Source organism: Hylaeus anthracinus, unplaced genomic scaffold, assembly GCF_026225885.1.
Source record: "Hylaeus anthracinus isolate JK02 unplaced genomic scaffold, UHH_iyHylAnth1.0_haploid 4, whole genome shotgun sequence".
Classification (NCBI taxonomy): Eukaryota; Metazoa; Arthropoda; class Insecta; order Hymenoptera; family Colletidae; genus Hylaeus; species Hylaeus anthracinus.
In genome coordinates this window covers 5,723,046-5,742,962 of record NW_026535289.1, presented here as the reverse complement: position 1 = coordinate 5,742,962, position 19,917 = coordinate 5,723,046, and the positions used below count along the sequence as shown (strand labels likewise).

General features: G+C 48.7%; 1 protein-coding gene across 5 annotated transcripts in view; it reads left to right on the top strand.

The window, feature by feature from the left end:
* Positions 1-19,917, top strand: part of LOC128895052 (serine/threonine-protein phosphatase 4 regulatory subunit 1-like) — a 163,301-nt gene that overhangs the window by 99,559 nt on the left and 43,825 nt on the right. Inside the window, exon 1 of one of the 5 annotated variants that reach the window (XM_054157279.1) lies at positions 16,026-16,685. The exons of the other annotated variants lie outside the window; for them this stretch is intronic. The gene's annotated coding sequence lies outside the window, so the exon portion shown is untranslated. Of the gene's footprint in view, positions 1-16,025; positions 16,686-19,917 lie in introns of those variants that run through there. 5 annotated transcript variants of the gene reach the window in all.

Below are 19,917 nucleotides of genomic sequence, written 5' to 3'. Positions count from 1 at the left end.
AAAAATCCAGACCCAAAAGGGGTCGAAGACTCGCGACGCGTTTCTGGTCCCACCTGATTCGATCGAAGACGATTAGGAATTAATCGAATAGTCCCAGAGAGTCTCCATGGTGCTTTGGTCCGTCGTTCGCCGTTCCCTTCATCGCCAGCGACCATTTAAGGGCCGTCCTAAGTGACGTACGCACACCCTCGCTCGGATAACACGCATGCGTCTTGGAGCAGGGCGTGCGTACGTTCGAATGTCGCGGCTGGCAACCCCCTCGGCTCTTACGTCGGTACGAAGACGCCCTTTGCCACGCAATTTCGTTTGGTCGTCTCCTCCCTCGCCCTCCCAGCTAGGTAAATCGAATTAAGTGGCAGACTCGGGGTATTGGCGGCAACGAAATCAACATTTGAGAGAGGAGTCTCGAGGAGCATCTCCGAGGCTACGCGACAACCCCACGGAAGGAGGGAGCAAGTATTTAACCGTGGCCTCGAGATCAGAGAACGTCGATATTCCGAGACGTTTGGGATCGCGCGTGCTAAATGTAAAAATTTATGCGGACACTTGCCATTTTTACAAATGCAACGAGCACGTATTTAAAATCCCTAAAATTCTCCATCGTTGAAATTGTCCGGTTTGTCGCGGCAGAGGGCTTACCAGGGAATTTGGAAACCAGTGGTTTGCTTGGCAAATGGCTTGTCGAAAGTTATTCCGTCATACGACATTCCTCCACGACCGTGCGTGCCGTCGGAGTCGTTTTCACGAACTTGCCCCCCCCCCCCCCCCCCGCCCACGGGACGATTTCCATTTTTTCGTCGTTTCTCTCTGTCCGAGGGGGAGAATATGTTACCGTTTCGCGGGCCGTGCAACGCGTGGACGGTGGTTCGCGCGCCACTGTCGAAGGTGAGAAAGCGGAGGAATGCGAAAAGGAATAAGAGCCGTTGGCCCCCCGAAGGTGGAGAAAGAGGCGTAGACTGGCAAATGCCGCGAACGTATGAAAACAAATTACGAGGCGGCGTCTGTTTGTTGTGTTCCGCGGAGATGTCGAAGAGAGAGAGGCGAGACAGAAGTGAAACGAGGACAGAGGACACGGTGCATTCTCCTTCTCTCGCTCCGATTCCCTCTTGTACTGGTGCATACGTAAGAGTAGGTAGAAGAGACCGTAGACGGATTCTCGAAGGTACATTCCATTCCCCCACTCTCGTTTCGTGTTTTCTTCTTCGTCGTCGTCTTCGCCTTCTTCTGCATCCTAACCTCGCGGGATGCGTAAACTTGATCATACTCTTGTTGTGCCCTGAAGTCGTTCGCTCTTCTCCGAAGCTGCACCATCCTATCGCTCGAGCTTGCTTCATTTTTACTAATTTTTTTTTTTTTTTTTTTTTATCATGTTTACGTAAAGTGAAATTAAACGGAGGGACAGATCTCAAGACAGGTTGTTGGATTGGAAAACTTAATCATTTTAGATGTAACTTGTTCCTGTTTCTTGGTTTTTTTTTTCAAAATTCCCACGAGGGTGTTTAGGTATAGTAGATAAAATTATGCGCTCCTAAAACGTTACGAAACGTCGTTAACCGTTTAACTGGGCCAGCCGTATTAAACCGTCGTTAAACTTAATTCGTGCTCCGTGGGAAGAAAGTAATAAGCCATCCCAAAGGACGTTTCTTCTGGCGCATTGTTGCAATCGCATTTGCAATTTTCTGACGGATGTCTTGCAAATGCGATTGCAACAATATCGAAAGAAGCATGCCTCGGGGCTAGACCACCCAGTGAACATTTCGAGAATGTATCGACAATCAAATTCATTAACACCAAGTTGGTCAATTTGACCCATGTACTTCGAACTTCTTTCTAAAGCCACTCAATTCTCAACAATTCCCTTACCTCAATAATTCCGGGCATTTATTCTAATAAAGAATTCGTTTTATTAACGAATTATCTCCTCCTCTTACTAATTACAAAGATAAAACTGTATCTGGAATAAATATACCTTGCAAATATTGCACATTGCAGCCTCAAAGTATTAACCCTTTGCACTCAAGAGGCGACTCTCAGTCACCACTAGGTTTCCTTTAGGTTTAATTTCTTTGGAACTGGAAGTGTCAATAAAATGATTGTCGTTGAGGCAAAGGTGACCTGATTTTCAACACTCAAATTAGAAATCTCATTCGAGAAGTCAATCTAAGCTTAACATTCGTGACAATAGAATGCTGAGAAAACATCTCGAGTGCAAAGGGTTAATTTCTAAAATCATAATCAAATTGACCTACAACAATCGTTTTTTAAAACTATAGACATGCATTATTTTTACCATTTGACGAGGATCTCGCTAGCCAATGATTAGGCTCATCCGCGCGCGTATCGAGTCTTGTATCGTCCAAAGGGCCCCGTGGCGCAAGAAGCGCAAACGATTTCCTGTTCGACGACGATAATGGTACTCCTGGTCGAAGTACGATTGGCCGCCACGTGCAAGGGGGCGAGCAAGGGTGCGCAGCGTGCAGGGAGAAGGGCGCAGGTAGGGACGATGGTGTTGAGACGATATGATAAAGCAGTGGCGCTAACCTCACGAGCAAACACACCGCTATCGGCTCTGTCCTGCGTATCATCTCGCAGGGTTCATGTCGTCTGCCGTTTACGTTCATCGCTCCAAAGCGAGGCGTTATTGTTGTCGCCGCGACCGGATCGCTGATAAACGAATCACACGTTAACGAAGAAAGACATTCGTTTCCCGCGGACGTAGATAATCCTGGCCACTTGTTAGCGTCGCGATAAGGGCAATTATTAGGGGAAATTTATAGTACTCTTTCGCTCCGAAGCTGCCCACTTCAAGGGGGCTTGAAACGGAGATCTCTTTGGGAATTAATTCCGAGGAAACGAATGCGAGAACTGACTTTTCCTTATGCAGTGTGTTCATATGTATCTCGAAGATCAAGAAAATTGATTTCTGGATGTGTCTGTGGGCAGAGGGCCATTTTTGTGGGGACTTGACGAGTTTAAGCTGATCTCAACTTGAACTTGATAATCGAACATTCTGAATTAGAATTATACATATACATATATCCGTTATCGAAACTTGTTCTGTGTTACTAACTCAATTTTTCCATTTCTGTTTCAGGTAAGTCGCGAAAGCTTCACATAAACAACTCCGTACCTACTTTCCAGAGAGATACCCGACGCTCAGGTATTCATCACGGCTACTCCATTTTAACGAAGAAACAGTAATTTATCTTGCAAGTATTTAGCTCTTTCGATAGAGCGGGCATTTAAGAGGATAAATAGTTGACGCCATCTGCAAACACTCGTCCCAGCGTCGGAACCGCGGAATCTCTCGAACTGGTTCGCGCCGTTACGCGCCAAACTGACAGTGGTAACTACATTAACCTTTGAAGGGAGTGCACCGTGTCAAATCGCATTCGGTACACGCCGATGCACCGCGGATGCGAAATTCCCCGCGAGGCGATACGCCCCGGTCGCCGATACAAAGGGAACCGGTCGCGATTAAATAGCGAATGCACGCCGTGAACGCACTCGGTCTCCGATGAGGCGCTGGAGCTGTTTGAAGCCTCGGTTGGCCCCTAATACGACGTAATTAACATTGTTGTCCCGCGAACTCAGATATATTCCAGGACCAAGGAAGCTTCTTAGCAAAGAACGGAGAATGGAAGGGCTAAACATGGAAATATAATGTTGACCTGGGTTTTTCTTTCTGAAAGGGGTAGTTTATTCTTTTAGGGATGTTAACCCTTTGCACTCTAGGCTTGTTTCTCTGGTATCTGCCAGCAACTGGAGATGTTTCTTAGCATTCTATTGCCATGAGTTCTAAGTTATCTAGATTTGAGAATAAGGTCACCTTTACCTCGCCGACAATCATTTTATCGAAACTTCGAGCTCCAAAGAAATTAAACCTAAAGAAACATTAGGTATTGTAGATTTACTGCATGAAACCTAATGGTGACTGAGAGTCGCCTCTCGAGTGCAAAGGGTTAACTGTTCGGAACCAATTAGATTAGATCTTTCGTAAGTTAGCATTTATGCATTTTTCATTGAAACTAGTACATCGATAGAAAAACACGAGCACCGTTGAGAATAGACAAAAAGGGAGGTCGGGGGAAGACGTAACAGGTAGAAGCAGTAAACGCCGGCGCGATTATTGCCGTCCGTGCTGGCAGCAATGACGAGTAAAACGGCGCGATTACTCAACGCGCCATTGAGCAATTGTAGGAGGTAAGAGTGCTGTCGTCGTCGGCGTCGTCGGGGTTTGCACAACAACGCGTCGAGCGTATAAACGCGACACGGTCTCCCGGTGAAAACGCAAGGACGCATCTGGCAGATATAAATTGCCTCTCGGAGTCGAGCCGCGAGGAAGCTCGCGATCGTTGTCTCTCCCAGCTAGCTAGGCTGTTTCGTCTAAGAATTAACAAGTCTTCTTCAGGGATTTCCTAGAAACCTAGTATGTTTGTCCGCACACTCTATAAAACAGCTCCCGAATTCCTAATATTCGTACAACGTATTAAACTTAGGCCTCGATAATTTATGATTACGAACTGGAGGTAGAGAAGCCCCTAGATCCTCAAATGGGTCTCTATCCGGAGGGTCCCGGTGGGTTTAAATTTACTCCACGGGAATCGGGAAGACTCGGAAGTCGCGCGAAAACATTTCATCGGGTGGAAAGGGCGAAGGCGTAGCAGCAGCAGGAAACTGCGGGAAAACAAACGGGAGGGCAGAAGCTCCAGGAAACACGGAGCGCGTACACTCGGAATGGGAAACCGTAGGTTTCGGTGCAACGGTCGCGCGCGTCGAAACATAATGAAACAAGAGCAAACGAGGTCCAAAGGAATGGCGACGACGGGGTAAGGCGAGGCAGGGAGAAGGGTAAAAGGCAGACCTTTGATGTTTTCACGTACAAAGTCGATGGCGTCCTCGAGGTGGTCCCGACAGTGGGAGGCCACAATGGCCACACGGAGTCCTACAAGGTGCTATGTTCACATCGTTCTCCATACTCAATTATCATATTGGGTCTGGGACCAGTTCCGTCTGCCCTCGGACCCCACCCATCCCCCTTTCGTCTAGGCCTCTATCTTCCTTCTCCTTCGTTCAATTTTCTCTCGGCCGTGAGGGAACATCCCTCCTTCCTCTCGCCTTGCACTCCGTGTTCCGTGTCTCCTCTTTCTCCGCGTATTTATTCTCTCGCTCCGTTCGCTGTCTCCCGTAAGCTATTGTCGGCCGCCTGCTAGCATAATGCATCTTAAACGGCGGCGCCTCAAAGATCGACGCCTCGGCGCGGGTCCTCCTCGGAATTCTTCAATATAAATTAGATTCCTGAATGGGGGATTCTAGATCGCTGCCACGACCGGACGAACGCGCCCACGGACTGACGAAGGACGCGGGGGGTAGGTTTAGACGGCGACTCAAGTATGTATTTATTTATCTATGCGATCGAATATTGGAATACATTTTTTCCACGGCGGTGACCTCTTTCCCTTGGTCGGGGAGCTTTCCTGGAACTTCCTATCGACGCTTTCCCACGTCCTGTCCAACGATGCTCGAGGATTAATCGCCTCGACGCCACGGCGTTCCTTCTTTTTGGTCTTTGGCGAACTAGAATCTTTTCAAGTGGTTAGATTCGTTTTCTTTTGAGTCACCTTCCGAGACGTACCTTACAATGATTGTCGAACAATTGCAATGAAAAACTGACGAATGAAAGCCTCGATGCAAGTGCTTCTTTGAGACTACGCAGTATTCCTTTTCATAAATTTTCTGATATTCTTTTCATAACATTCCTTTCGTATAGAAAAATTGAACTCGCACCCTTATAGTTTCTGTTCCTTTTTTAAAAATTCTGACTTGCTCCGCAATATTTTTACTACCCCTCCTTAAATTTTATCTGGGTCCATTGGACTCTATCCCACTTAAGGGTTGAACGGCTATCGCCGATTTCCTGGAAGAAAGTGCCACCGCCTACGTAGACGCGAGGTGCCCGCCGTCGATCGATTCACCCTGAACCGTGGTGGTTCGCGTATACGGGCCGCGGTGTCTCGTTTCCTCCAGTGGCGCGTCGACTGGTCCGATCCCGCCTCGACCATCGTCATTGACGGCCTCGGGTAGCAAGGTATTCGAACCTCCCTCGACCGTGAACAAGATGGCTAAAGTTTCGTCTTTCGTGTGAAAGACATCGAGTACATTAATCCCAAAATGATCGATTTCAAAACACGTGCACACGCGTCACCGTTACTCCGAAAAGCTCACGTTGGATTTAAGTAATCCGTGGGATCAGTTCTCCGACACCGCGGCGACGAGATTGAAAATCGATTCCATATCGCGCGTACAAGTGCATCGGATAGATTAGGAGGTGTCGTGTGCGTTTCGAAGGGGGTCCTCTCGTTTCGATTTCAAAACTCGATCGCGATGTACCGCGTGGTGTCCCGCCGCCGCGTATTTATTTACGGTGGCGCCGTCCCGATCGCGGCTTTATCATCGTATTTATAAACACGCGTCGTCCTCGTATCCGTCGCTACGTCGATAAAAGAGCGAGCCCGGAGGAGGATGAGGAGGGCTGGCGCGAGACCGACAGGGAGAGCTTGAAGAGAGGAAAAGAGAGCTGGTGGTATAGTTGCTGAAAGAAATATTGTGGGCTACTCGAAGAGCTTCCGAATGATTTTTTAATCGGAGACTGTGGCAGAAGGGAACGTTAGTCGAGTCGAACCTTATTCAACCAATCCTAGACGAACATTGATTAACTGATTCTATTTATTACAGCTATTCATATTCTGAATACCGAATAAATATTTTTTCGAATAAATTTGATTCGAGCAACGAATAGGGTACTATTAGAATAAATCTGACCAAAAATATTAAGGCCAGTTGTTGAAATGTCGACACCCCGCGCCGAAGGGCACCAGTTCGCTCCGTGGAGTTTTTATGACCTCACTATATTTCTTCCATCAAGTATACAAAGCGGGGCTAAGCGAGTGAAAGAAAGGAGGGAACAGCAGGGACAGCCAGGGAGGAAAGGAGAGAGAGTACCGTGGCGCGTAGGGAAGCCCACACGAGTCTGGCCGGATACTCATACTTCCGGTCCTACACATGGCCGTGGCGTTCTCTGACTCTCTCTCGTTTTCTCTCTGTCTCTCTGTGCGCTCGCCTTTTCTCTCGCCGCTTCGCGCGACATTAGCGTGTGCGTACGGCTAGAACGGCGTGTACACCACCGCCACCAGAGCCTCCCTCTTTGCTCTCCCCCTCTGCACCGTGGCCAGGCACAAAAGATACAAGCGAACGTCACACGCGACTTACGCCGTCCGACGCTTGCACGTACGCGATGGCCCGTACGGGAGTGTGCATCCCACCAGTGACGTCACTGACGGGCACCCTACGCGAGCAACTTCGTACTCGCGCGCACAAAGACGCCACGACCACGAACGAGTCATTCACCAGCCGCTTCGTCTCCAGCGACGCCGCGTACGCGAATGCGCCCTGGCTTCTCGAAATTCACCGGGGGAGACTTCCCCTGGCTCGACTCCTCGCGAGACCGAAGAGTCTCTTAATTTGGGAACGATTTTCAAGTGGAATTCTTTCGCTAAAAATATGTTGTCCTTAAATTTGCATCGACGTACAGAATTCCCGTTGAGAAAATTCGCTGGAAAATCGATCGGGTAATCGAGCACATCTCTGCTCCCTCCTCGATCCCCTTTCGCGACGCTCGACCCCGCCGGGTGGCGTTCACCCGGCGCGCGTCGGCTCTCGTCGACCCTACAGGAATCGTTCCGAAATTTCGCCGTTCCGAGGAGAGGGAATTTGCCCCGCTGGAAGAAGGAGAGACAAATTAACGGCCGTGGGTTTCCGTTCGTCGTCGGACGCATTTCGATGAGACAGATTTAGACGGGAGGAAAAAGTGGGTGTAGGGGATTACGTGGCCTGTTTACAGAGAGAACGGCCGTCGAGTGGCAACGCTCGGCTCGCGTCACGGAGAAAAGAAGAGGGGCTGCGACGGAGAAGGAAAACGAAATGAAGGAGGAACGCTAGGGGGACGAGAGGGAACGAACGAGCAAGCGGCCACCAATTTGAGAATCGGCGACGACCCTGGGCACCGACGACTTCCGGTGGTTCCGTTGACCCCGTAGAAGTTCGAGCCCGGGGACTCGCGCGACGCAGAAACGAACGCTTGTTCGCGATCACGCTGAAAGCAAGCGCGTACGTACGGCAATGTTCCGCTTCCAGATGGAGCATTAAGGATAGGCTTCTCCGAACGAGAAAACGTCCATCCGTACCTCTGGAAGGCCAGAGGACAAGATGAACGATAGAGTGCAATCGTAGTGTACGATATCTCGCTTGTTGCATTTAAAGCGGTGCTGCTCGCATGTCTATATATTACCGAAGGTTTTGGAAGAGTTCCCTGATAGAAAAGAGTCCAAACGCGACCTATTTCGAACGTTACTTATGTATACTACTCCAAGTTTCACCAAAAATACTCGGTGCCGATATATAAAATTGTCCTAAATAATCTATAAGAATGCGTGAGATCGGTGTAGACCATGAATGTTCGCCTAGAATGAAAACTAGCCGAATGGAGATCCCCGTTAATAAGAAGAGGTGAAAGGCGAGGAAATGGGCGAGAATGGTTCGAATCGACGTGCGATTTGAATCGTCGATGCAGGCCGCGACGGCGCTAGTTAGCGGATGTTAAAAAGTACAGGATACGGGTGGACGGCGAGGGGGAGGGTGGCAGAGGCCGTATTAGTCGCAGGAAGGGTGGCGACGAGGAAGAAAAGAGGAAGGAGTGGCAACGTAGAAGGCGACGAACTGCGCACGCGCGCACTACGTGTCCGCACTTTATGAATGCCCCGGCGCAAACGTGCACGTCGACGTACGTACGCGATCGACGGTACATTCATACGGACCGTGAACGTAGCCACGGCGTAGCGCGTAGTAAGCACTCACACTCGCCACCAACGTCTGTCTGCGCCACGGAGGGACTTACAATTAGAACGCCGTTGCGTTGCCGCGAATCGTTAAAACTACGGCCAATGGCGCTCGCGTTTATTGATACTTCTCAGCGCGAAATTTACCACGAGGTGATTCGAGAAAATTTATTCCCAAGCGATAACGCACTCCATACGTTCATTTAACTTTATTAGGTATAGTTTGAGATCTATTTAAAATATTTTTAATTAAATTACAAGAGGTAATTCACGAATAATAATTGAACAAGCCTAAGACTGTCGATAATTTGACAGATTTCTGATTAAGAAGCGTTACCTTTCGGTACAATTGTTCCTCATTTTTCGCAAGATCTGATACACAGTCTCGTGGGTACGAAAATAATCACCTTCATTGTACCGTTCTTCAATTCAACGAGCCGGCGCTTAATTGCGATAGGGCTCTAGGGAAAATTTCCAAGTTACACCATCCAGTACATGTATTCCGTAATACAGGGAATAATTTCATTCGTTCCCAACAAGCGTACCAAATGCCGGTAGTCTTGTTTTTTCCCCTCGTACTTCATTCAAGTATAATCTAAAAAGTCATGACTCGAAAATCGTATCACAAATCATGATCCTCCACGTATACAAAATGCACGAATTATCTCCGGTGTCCACCGGTATCGACGTAAGAATAACTGCACGCGTTTACAAATACGACTGGCATTAATTCGCAGCCTGTAATGCACCAGATCTCCCACTCCCGTTCCCCTTCGCTCCGCGTCTCTCTTTCCCGCGTTCAAGGATCGGCGCACGCGTCGTCGCCTCTGTGTCGTGCAACAATAATTGCACTCATTGACATTTTTCTTCGGTTCATTCACCCAATACCCTGATGAAACGACGAACCAGTGCGCACTGGTTCGCTCCGACACACAGAGACGGGCGAAACTAGTATTTTTGTTTGCAACATTCTTTTGTTTTGGTAAGATATACCTTAAAAAATTAGAGACTCAAGAGGTGCAGGTTCTTTGTGGACAAATGTACTCGAGTTTAGATATTTCCTCGATAAATTAATCATCTTTTATGAAGAGTCTTCGTGAATAGAGAGAAATCTTTTCGTGTTATGTGTACGAACCATCATGGTAAATTTGAGGAAGCTTTTTTCGTCCTTGTTCGGTCGATTGTACTCGAGACAAAGTATTCGCAAAGTGGCTTCGAAAGGGACAACTGAAACGGTAACGCGCAATTTTGGAGGCGACAACGGACTCTGGGGGGAACCAGTCTTTCGAAGATGGGAATCTCCCGTGGCACACCTGGGTCATCCTTTTGCAAAGGGCGTGCACGTCGCGGCGGTTGCGTCTCGAGCCGCTCGTGCTGCGCAAGATAATTGCGCTCACGCAACTCCGACTCATTGACGTCCTTTTCCAACCCTACCCTCGTCCAGCAGCGGTCCATTCACCGTATCCTCTGGTGGAGAGAGCGTGTGTTACCGCGGGGGATATCTATTTGTGCATGCCGACGTTACCGCGGGATGACTGCCAGCCTGAGCGAGTAGGGAAGGAAGACTACCACGAAGAAGAAGAAGAAGAAGAAGAAGAAGAAGGAGAAGAAGAAGAAGAAGAAGAAGAAGAAGAAGAAGAAGAAGAGGATCCCAGAAGTCAGATGGAAGAAAGGACGCCTCGCATAAATATGCGCCGGGACTGGAATGTCAGAAGAGGAGCGGGCGCGGGAGGAGGAATTTCCTGTTGTGAACGTCTTGGGATGCATCTGCTGCTGCCTCTTAAGCCTCTGAGCCACGCGTGCGAGTACCAATTAAGGCGCCACGAGTCGTCGTGATTGGCCCCGCGTGTGCAACCGTTCTCTCCCTCTATCGCTCGAGCTTCCTCGTCTGTTTTCGGTTCTCTCGAGACGGCACCACGGGCTCCTGATAACACGGCCCGCTTCGAACCATGCGCGATACGTCGTTTCTCTGATCGTTTCGTAACCGCTTAGGTTCGCGCGCGGGGAGCCCCCTCTTTTATCTGACCCCGCGACTCCGCGTCGATCGAACGACGTTTCCAACCGTTTCGTAGATTCCACTGGTAGCTTTGTTGTGAATTAATCGGGACGCGAAATCAATTTTTCTTTCACTTGCTAGCTTTTCAAGGGTTAGACAATTTTCGTATTGTTTCATGCTGAAGAATAGAATGCTGGAAGGAACACCCTTTTTAAGCGAATCGAGAACTACGTGGCGTATCTTGCGTCCAAGGAGACAAAGGCTTTATTATTCTCAAGTGATTGAATCTCATACCTAAAAAGACTCCAAAGATCGAACTAGATATTACAATCATCGATGCTAACAGAACCTTGGAATAAGTAGAATCAGCCAGCCATGCGCAGACAAGTATCTATTTCACGCCGCATGTGCTCCAAACACTTTCGAAGTCCATTCCCTCGAAAACAAAGCGTTCTATCGAAAAAATTCATTGCATATTTTTGATAGAGTTCTTCACATAGAACGACCTGCTACCAGTTGTCGGGCACCTTGTCTTTCGATTCGCGAATAAACGGATCGTCAGCTGCGCGACACGCGAGCGCCAGTGGTCGAGAAATATCGCAACGGCCACGAAATCCGAGATAGCAGGGGCATTCGTCTTCCCTTTTGGCCGCGGATGGGTGTCGTTGTTGCCTTAAGTGCCCCGGTGTGTCAGGTGGAAGAACTCCAGCAACGGAAAGGGTGAAGGACCACAAAAGGCAGACGGAGCGAGATGGCGAATGACGGCTAGCGCGCAGTGATTCATCGAGCGAATCTCTCTCCATTCGTCGTCACACGTCCCACGGATAAATCTTTTTCTACGTCCTCTGCCGCCTCCGTGCTTGGCCGTTTCCGAGCGTTTTCTCCTTTGACGAGCGACGCAAGCCACCGACGTTCTTTTACGAAAAAGGAAAACGCGCAGTGGCGCCGCTAACGAAGAAAATCCGCCGATCGTTCCGCTCCGATTTAGGTGAATCTTTGTGGACTTATGGAACTAGGAAAATAGTAATGCGCATTTTTATTTGGTCGGGGTAAGTCGAGTGTAAGGGTCTTCCAAAGTCGCACTCTCGTGCTGCTAATTGGGAAACTGTTTAGAGGGTTGAGAACGCAAGTTTTCGTACCGAGCGACGCCATTGGTAAGACGTCGACATCGTCGCAATCTCTAGAGATCGCGTCGGTTTGGCGCGTACACCTCGATACCTCGAACGATTCCTTATCCAGCGCCAGTACCGTAATTAAGAATACACAGTGGGACGGGAAAAGAGGTGTCCAGCGACGGAACGGTGGTGCAAAGTGACGCGGGCGTTTGGTTTGCGCGCATTCCGTCACGTTTCCGTGTCTCTTTATAGGTTAGGTGCGCCTCCATTGGCGTCAAACCTAGGCTTCGAGACGTAAATAACAATTTGTGTAACACGAATACAAAGTGAAAGCAGGGAAACGTACGGTGCTACAAACGATACGAGGTTCAATTAAATAATTTCTTGACAAGGTAAAACGATAAACATGTTTCTGAAAGGCATTCTACAATAGGACGATTGATAAATATTAATAATAACATATCGATTAGAAGCTAAATTAATAAGCAAACGTATTACTCTTAATAAGCAAACGTACCTTACCCTGTTGATCCCTTCAGAAAGAGTTCATTTGGCTTCAAGTGGAGTAGAAGAGTTAAGAGTACCTCGTTCTATTCCTATTTCGAAAGGTGTGTGCGCCCCAACGAAAGGGTATAGTCGGATTGGAAACTTCATTGGAGGGGAAAGGTAACGAAAACGTAGCCTGGAAAAAGCGCGGCCAGAATCAATGGGTGCCACATTGTTGTCGGAATGCAAATAACACGGCTCGAAACACGGTCGATGTTATTAAAGTGGCCGTTGCGAGATCGCGAGGCGATATCGGAACCTTTCGCTGCAATCGTAAATTATACACGATCCCCAGGCTCGTTTCGTCGTCTCCGGCCCAGGTCGATCAACCGTGACGACAAAGTAGCGACTTTCAGTTCCGCCTTCGGGGCAACCTACCCTGTGTTTAGCGTGGGCGAAATTTGAATGTCGCGATCGACTTTTTTCTACCTTGTACAAACAACTTTGGTGACTCCATCCGTGATATTTTTCTCTAAAATTGAAGAATCCAAATTGAAACGAAAACGAATGTATCACGTCTAACTTTTTGTTTACTTTTTGTTTCAGGTAAGTCAGCAGAACGTAATACAAACGAATCCACAGCTGATTGTCAAAAGAAATTCCCCGTCACAGGTATTTGTTCAAATATCAACGTATTCATCTACGATGTTTACGAATGAGTTCGATAATAGATACAAGTAAATCTTGGAGCGATTTTTCGAAGCAAGCGTTCGTTGGTTCTGTCGTTTGATTCATTATCCATGCAGTGAAATTTGTTGGGACGGGAATGTGCATCGAAGCTCATCCACCGTTCGTTGCTCGGCGAAACAATCACGGCAATCGTTTCGCGTTATTTATAACCGTTATTATTCCCGCAAATCGGTCAATTCCAGGCGGATTACCGCGACGCGTTCAATTATCATCCGGTCGATCGATCCCAAACCGCAGTAGAACGCGATTACGCGAAACTGGAATAAGCCTTTGCCTGATAATCAGACGCACGGTATCTCTGCGTGACCCGACAAGATGGCCGTGCGAAATCAATCCTCCGAAGGGGCATTCGTTCGGACCGCATGGACACGTTTCATGAATTTTATTCTCCCACGGTAACTGATCTACGTAATTCTTGTTTTATATTCATGTTCATTGGTTCAACGACTCCTCGCCAATATTTTATTATGCTGCAACGAGAAAACCCAGTGATTTATCAGCAGCGCTAAAAAAAAAAAAACGGATATCCCGCATATACATAAGAGCGCGTCGCGATGGTCGCCACGCCACTGACCTTAATAACTCCACGTACGTTTCTCGCGTACTTCGATGATGACGATAGACAAGGTCTGCCCGTCTAGCAGACGAATCATGCGCGCATCGAATATGTACGCTCGTTCTGTCCCTCTCCCACGCACCTGTGCCCCCTTTTTCTCTCTCCTTTTTACACGCGGCATCTCTATCTCCGGGGATCTTTCGTTCCTCGTGTCTCTGTGTACAACGTACACCTTACGGTCGTTCACACGGGCGCGATGGAATGCACGGGCCGCTGTACACACACGCGTGCCCGCCTCCGTGCCGAGGAACCGTTAATGAATCTTGCAGTTCTTAGACCGCCCGTGCGCGTCTCGGGGATCGTCCAGAAAAGGAACGGGACAGGATACGAGCCAGAGGTTTGATCCTTTCCATGAAATCGGGAGAAAGGAGAGTGGACTCCTAACAGAGGCTCGAAACCCTCAAAGGTTTCTCGGCTCAACGATCCCAACAATGCAAAAATCCAATTTTTAGTAAAACGAGAATTTTGGAGTATCTAGAATGAGAGTTTCCTGGTATGGTAATCGGGAGATTCCGAGATGCAAATGTCGGCGGCAACGTGCGTCGAAGGATCATAATTGTAGATTCCACGAGGCAGCTTTCTCATTTCGCTCGTGGACACGCTACGAAGTGCCACCCACGATGCCCGTGCCACCGTTCCATGGAAGAAAGGAAATGTTGATCCTCGTGTGTACGTCTTCGGGGTCCGCCTCGGCCACTTGTCGGCTTTTACACGACCGAGAAAAACTAGACGAAAGCCCGAGGTCGCGTTTCGGCGAAACGCTTGCGAGCGACGCTTTCCCACACGCGCAAAGGCCCGTAAACCTTTTTCCGTTCCCCCTAGAAAGGCGATAACCGGTTTTTCTCCCAATTTCATCGGCGACATTTACGAGCCTCTTGACTCCGTTCCACCGGATTTCTGTGAAAAACACATGACATCGGTATGCGTTCGTCACTCGAGTAAACACTTGTATCTAATCAATGGCCGGTCGGTCAGCTTGCGTCAGAACCGCGCGTTTCTCCGTTCGTTTATCGCGAGGCACATGAAAATCGAGCGTGTCTCTTTTGAGGCCAATAAGAGACACAAGGAGGGCGGGGGGGGGGGGGGAACTTTGCCGGTATTTTCGAAAAATGGAAAGTGAATTTATTTTAATTCAACTTCTCTTTTATGTATGCCTTCGTTTCTCTTACTCTTATACTTACTTCTTGTTTCGTTTATTTTCGTTTCGCAAGTGTCAGCTTATTTTCGAATGTAGACAAATTTATCTATTATCAGTAACTGATTCCAAGTTTTTAACCCCTCCAAAGAAGGAAAACTCGAGAGCCTATCTATATCTTCGTCTTTCGTTTAAAATCCTCTTTAAAATTTTGTAGAGATAGCGGAATCGCGGGCTGAAATTCGTTGCGTGTATCTCGCGTGTCACAGGACACGTCGGTTGGCCCCAAAGCAGTGCGCCGATGGTGGCAGGCGAGAGAGAACCACCACGGTCGGTACGTGGTTACAGGTCTGTTTGGCGGCGAGCGGTGGCGGTCCACTTCTGAGAACTAACGGGTCTGTTTCGACCCCTCTTTCGAATCTCTCTCTTTTCCCCTCTCGCTTCGTTCCCCACCCCTCGTCCCTTTACCACCCGCGGCAACGCATCGCGTATACACGCAGAGGAGTCGTAAAGATGTACGCATGTGTGGGTGCGTGCAATGCGCCTGCGTGAGTGCGTGTTGTGTTAGCGAACGGAGAGCGGGCACACTGGCTTGCCGCGTCCTGCGCAGCAGCGAGTGCGCAGCTCGCGTCTGCGCATCGCCGTAAGCGTGACGCGCCAGCGATCACTCTCAGTGTGGTACGGACCGTGCCGCGGTGCGGTTGTTTCGCGTTTCTCTCGTGAATCGTATCCCCGCCGATCCACGTTTACCCCCTCTACAATTTTTCCGTGGACGACCATGGAGCTACGGTTAACGCGTGTGCGCGAGTGCCTTGCCTGTTGGGACTGGATAAACATATCGCTGGTTGGTGTCAAGAGCGAGCTCACCGGAAATATTCAGATAGTTCTCGTGGTGTTTGTATACAAAGATCGTTGGCCGAATGGACACCGGACGAGAGGTGTAACGTATACCAGTGCGTGGACTGTGTTACGAAGATCACGGTGTAGAAACGCACGCGTCGCGACGAAGCACGTGGCTGGAAACGAACAATTTCGGAGCAATCGACGATACCGCGAAGTCGGGAGTGTCGTGAGCTCGCGTAAACACGCCATTGCCGGGACCTTCGGCCGGAAATCGTTTCTCGCGTCGCTCGAAGGACACTTTTATTTATGGCACGAAGTCGAACGTCGATGGAAACCGGCGGGACGTTGACCCGATATACGCTCGACCGTGAACGCGAACCCGAAAATCTCGACGCTTCTAGTGGCGCGTAGTATACCGATCCGAGGACGAAACGAGCGCGAAAGAGGGAGAGGCGTGCACACGCCCACCCGAAAAACGCATTAAAGGAGTAACGACGAGCAACGTGGCTTTAACCGGTAATTGGACCATTCTTTTTGCCATTGAGGTAGTAATGGCCCTTGTAGCGTGGTCACGCTACACTACGGTGCGCCATAGTACTATAGAGACTTCCGGCCCGTCGCAGGAAGCGAGACACACGTGTTCAGGCGTGTGTGTTCCCATAATACGGGTCCCGGCTCCTCCTCTACAGTGCGTTACAAGTTCGATGGCTCGTACGGGAAGCAACCACGCCACGGATATATATTACCGTTCGTACGGGGAAACGTGAACCCGGGGAAAAGTGAGCAAACGTCAACGATCGAACGATATTCACTGACGGCGCGTCCTCTGCCACGAAGAGACATGGACAAAGTACGTACGCAACGCTATATATAAATATTTACAACGATACGAACCACATTCTTAGCCAGATAGGAATTTCGCATTGTACGTAGAATAACAACTCTTTAGAGGAAATTAATTGATTTCAGACACGTTATTCGTTTCATGAAAATTACAATATTTATTATAATTATGTTCATTTTTCTTATCGAGACGACTATTGAAGATTTTTCATTTGTACGTTGGATGAAACTTTGCCCAATTTTGGAGCGAATAGAACGTCTTTGTTGAAACAGTTAGTTCTTCTATATAAATTCTTGAACGAGCCCACGCATTGAATGGCGCAGCCCACTCGATCGCGCGCGCAAGCCACGCTATTAGCCTATTATATTCCCACGATTTAGGGAAACGACCGTGTTATATATCAGCGGATCTCGTTAACCTTTTCCCGTTAACGACCGTCCCCGGGCGCCCCCGAAATTTAAATCGCACGCCTCCGTTATACTAACGAGATCTTATTATGAATGAATTTTCGGCGTTACATTCATATTTCCTGTGCCAGCGTACGCCCGCGCAGCCGCGAGCAGCGGTTCTCATTCGATAGCCAGACTGAGAGCAAACGTTCCTGTATGTAGCCATTTTATTATTCAAAAGTATTACTATTCTTAATATTTCTCTCTTCGAATTCAATATCCGTAGATATATCGTTGGAAAATATTATTAATTATTAAATATTCTATTTTGGCCATGATTTTCGTGTTCTCGTCCCGCATGCGTCGTTCCACAATGCAAAGTATAGCTTGTTGCGTAACGTATGAATAATCGCGACTGGAACGGTTACTTTCAATGGCAATCGGCGCGCGACGTGCATCGTGTATGCATCGCATTCCTGAATAACCGATGCTTTCCATTTTTGCGTTCGCGTAAATGTCGCTTGTCGCTGACCAGGCACGGCGTTCACGCAGCCAGTCCCAGCAACCTCGGGCACGTTCCAACGGAGCGAGATTAGAAAAACGTATCGAAACAGTCGGACGCGTTTCCTGTTTCTCGCCACGAGCGCGTTCTCACCGATTCCGATCCCGGTGATGTTCCGCGGTTCCCGTTTCAGATTCCTCGTCCGCACGAGGCATTACCAGTGGTTCTTAATCTTTTCAAGCTCGGTATTTAGAGAATTTTTAGTACAGAGTTTCCCCAGACTCGCAGTCTTCTGTAGAGAGCGTTGAAATTAGTCTTAGATATCGAAGGTTTCATTAAATGCAGCAGAATTTTTATCGCGCTGGAGAAAATAACTTGATCTCGAAGATTTTTGTTTAATTTTGATGAAAATTGGAATTTGAAACATGCTAAGCTAGAATAGATCTTTGAGTAGGAGTTATAACACCAGTCGAAGTTGGAAGCCGTGTAAGGGTACTCAGAGGCGATTGCCGTGAATGCGAACTGTAGGAGGCTGAGTTAAGGACAGGTACCGGTGGAATGTCGTCTTCGTAGTCGATCGCTCCAGTCCCGATCTCCGGTGCTCCATGCCTTCTCGGGACGGGGCACCGAGTCCTTCGTACCCCGACTCTCGCAACTTCTCGCGTTGAATAACAATAGAGCGAAAATCGATCCATACATCTTCTGCTTAAAATCTTTATAAACACTCGCTCGACACCTTTGCAACTACAAATGCTTTCATAACTTTTGTTTACATGTCAAAACATTTAATCTGCCAAAATTTCGATTTAACACCCATTACAAATTTCGAACACGAACGCAACTAGGTCACTTTCACTCCAAAACTCCTCGTTACTCCGTTGTTCCCATGCCCATCACCAAGGGGTGTGTTAGTTTCGCAGGACTAGATAGACGCGGTAGACCGATTATCATCGAAAGGGGGCTTGCCATCGCCTCGAGAACATCGGGAATGACGTAGGACCACCGACCCTGCGAGGCCTGGGGATGCAGAAGACGAGACTCTCTCGGCAGACCTTCTTCCCAAGTTCATCGCTCCCGCGCATGTGCAAACACGCGGCGCATAACACGAGGCATTCATGTGCCCTTTCTTCGGCATTATTGTCGGCGGTCGCGCGTTACTGGGACCCTTCTCACCCTTCCGTCGCCGTGCCCCTCTCGCGAAAGACGACGTTCCCGCCCTCCTGTTGGAAGATATACGATAGTACCCACGTTACCAAGCGAGGACACTTTACTAACTCTGTTTCTTCGTTTCGATTTCTCCCCGACGTTTCCTCGTCGTCTTCGAAATAATTTATCGGGACGTTTCCCGCCGAATCGCGCCGCTCTCTGTTCGCGGATTTTTCCTCGACGAGTAAGCATCCCTCCTCTTTTTCCCCCACGCGCCAATGGCAATGGTCGAATGACGTCTCTGGGATTTACGGCCAAGCGATTCCATCCATCGGCCTCTTTCCGAGAAAGTCAGCCGCTTGAAAACTGCCGCGTCTCGGATATTTCGGTCCAACAAAGCACGAGCTGATTGAATACGCTGATCGTGGTTAGCATGCTAGCAATAAAAGCGTCGCGCCACGTCGTGTTTACGGCTGCTGCCTGTCCTGGAATCGTACGGCGACGTTTTCCTCCTAGTCTCGCAACTTGCGTTTCCTCGTTGAATTATTTCGCGCCGCGAGCTTTCTTTCCCCGTCGATACGATCGATCGGGAATATCGGGACACGCGGTCGGGTTGTGTAGCTTCTTTTGTTCCCATGGCTTTAGTTTATCTAGGTTGCTACTTCAATTCTGAAAATCAATGTATATTTGTCAATGATATCTCCGCGAGAGTATCATCAATGGATTCGTAAGACTCTTCCGATGAAAATGAGCCCGAACACGGTCACATTCAGACTACTTTTAATTATACGAAATTCGGGTAGTTTTTGAAAAACGTCCCACCGTGTGTAATCACAGTATCCCGATTGGGGTCGTGTTTGGGCTCATTTTCATCGCGAGAACCTCAGAAATCTGTTGATAATATTTTCGTGAGGATATATTGAAGAATATAAGAATAATTTGATAACAATCGAGTGAGAAATTGATCGATTCGGCATGACATGATTTCCGCGGTATTGACTCGATAACGCGGCCTCGTGGCTTGTTTACGTCGCGACGCAAAAGGGCCTCGAAGGAAAAGGAGGCCCTGAGAGAACGTGTGCGCCTTCGTCGTGGTGCATTTATCGCGGTGGGCGCTCCCCTCCGTCTGTCCCTACCCCACCCCCATCCCTGCTGTCTTTGCCACCTCCCTCGACCCTCTTCCTCTGCACCCCATCCACTC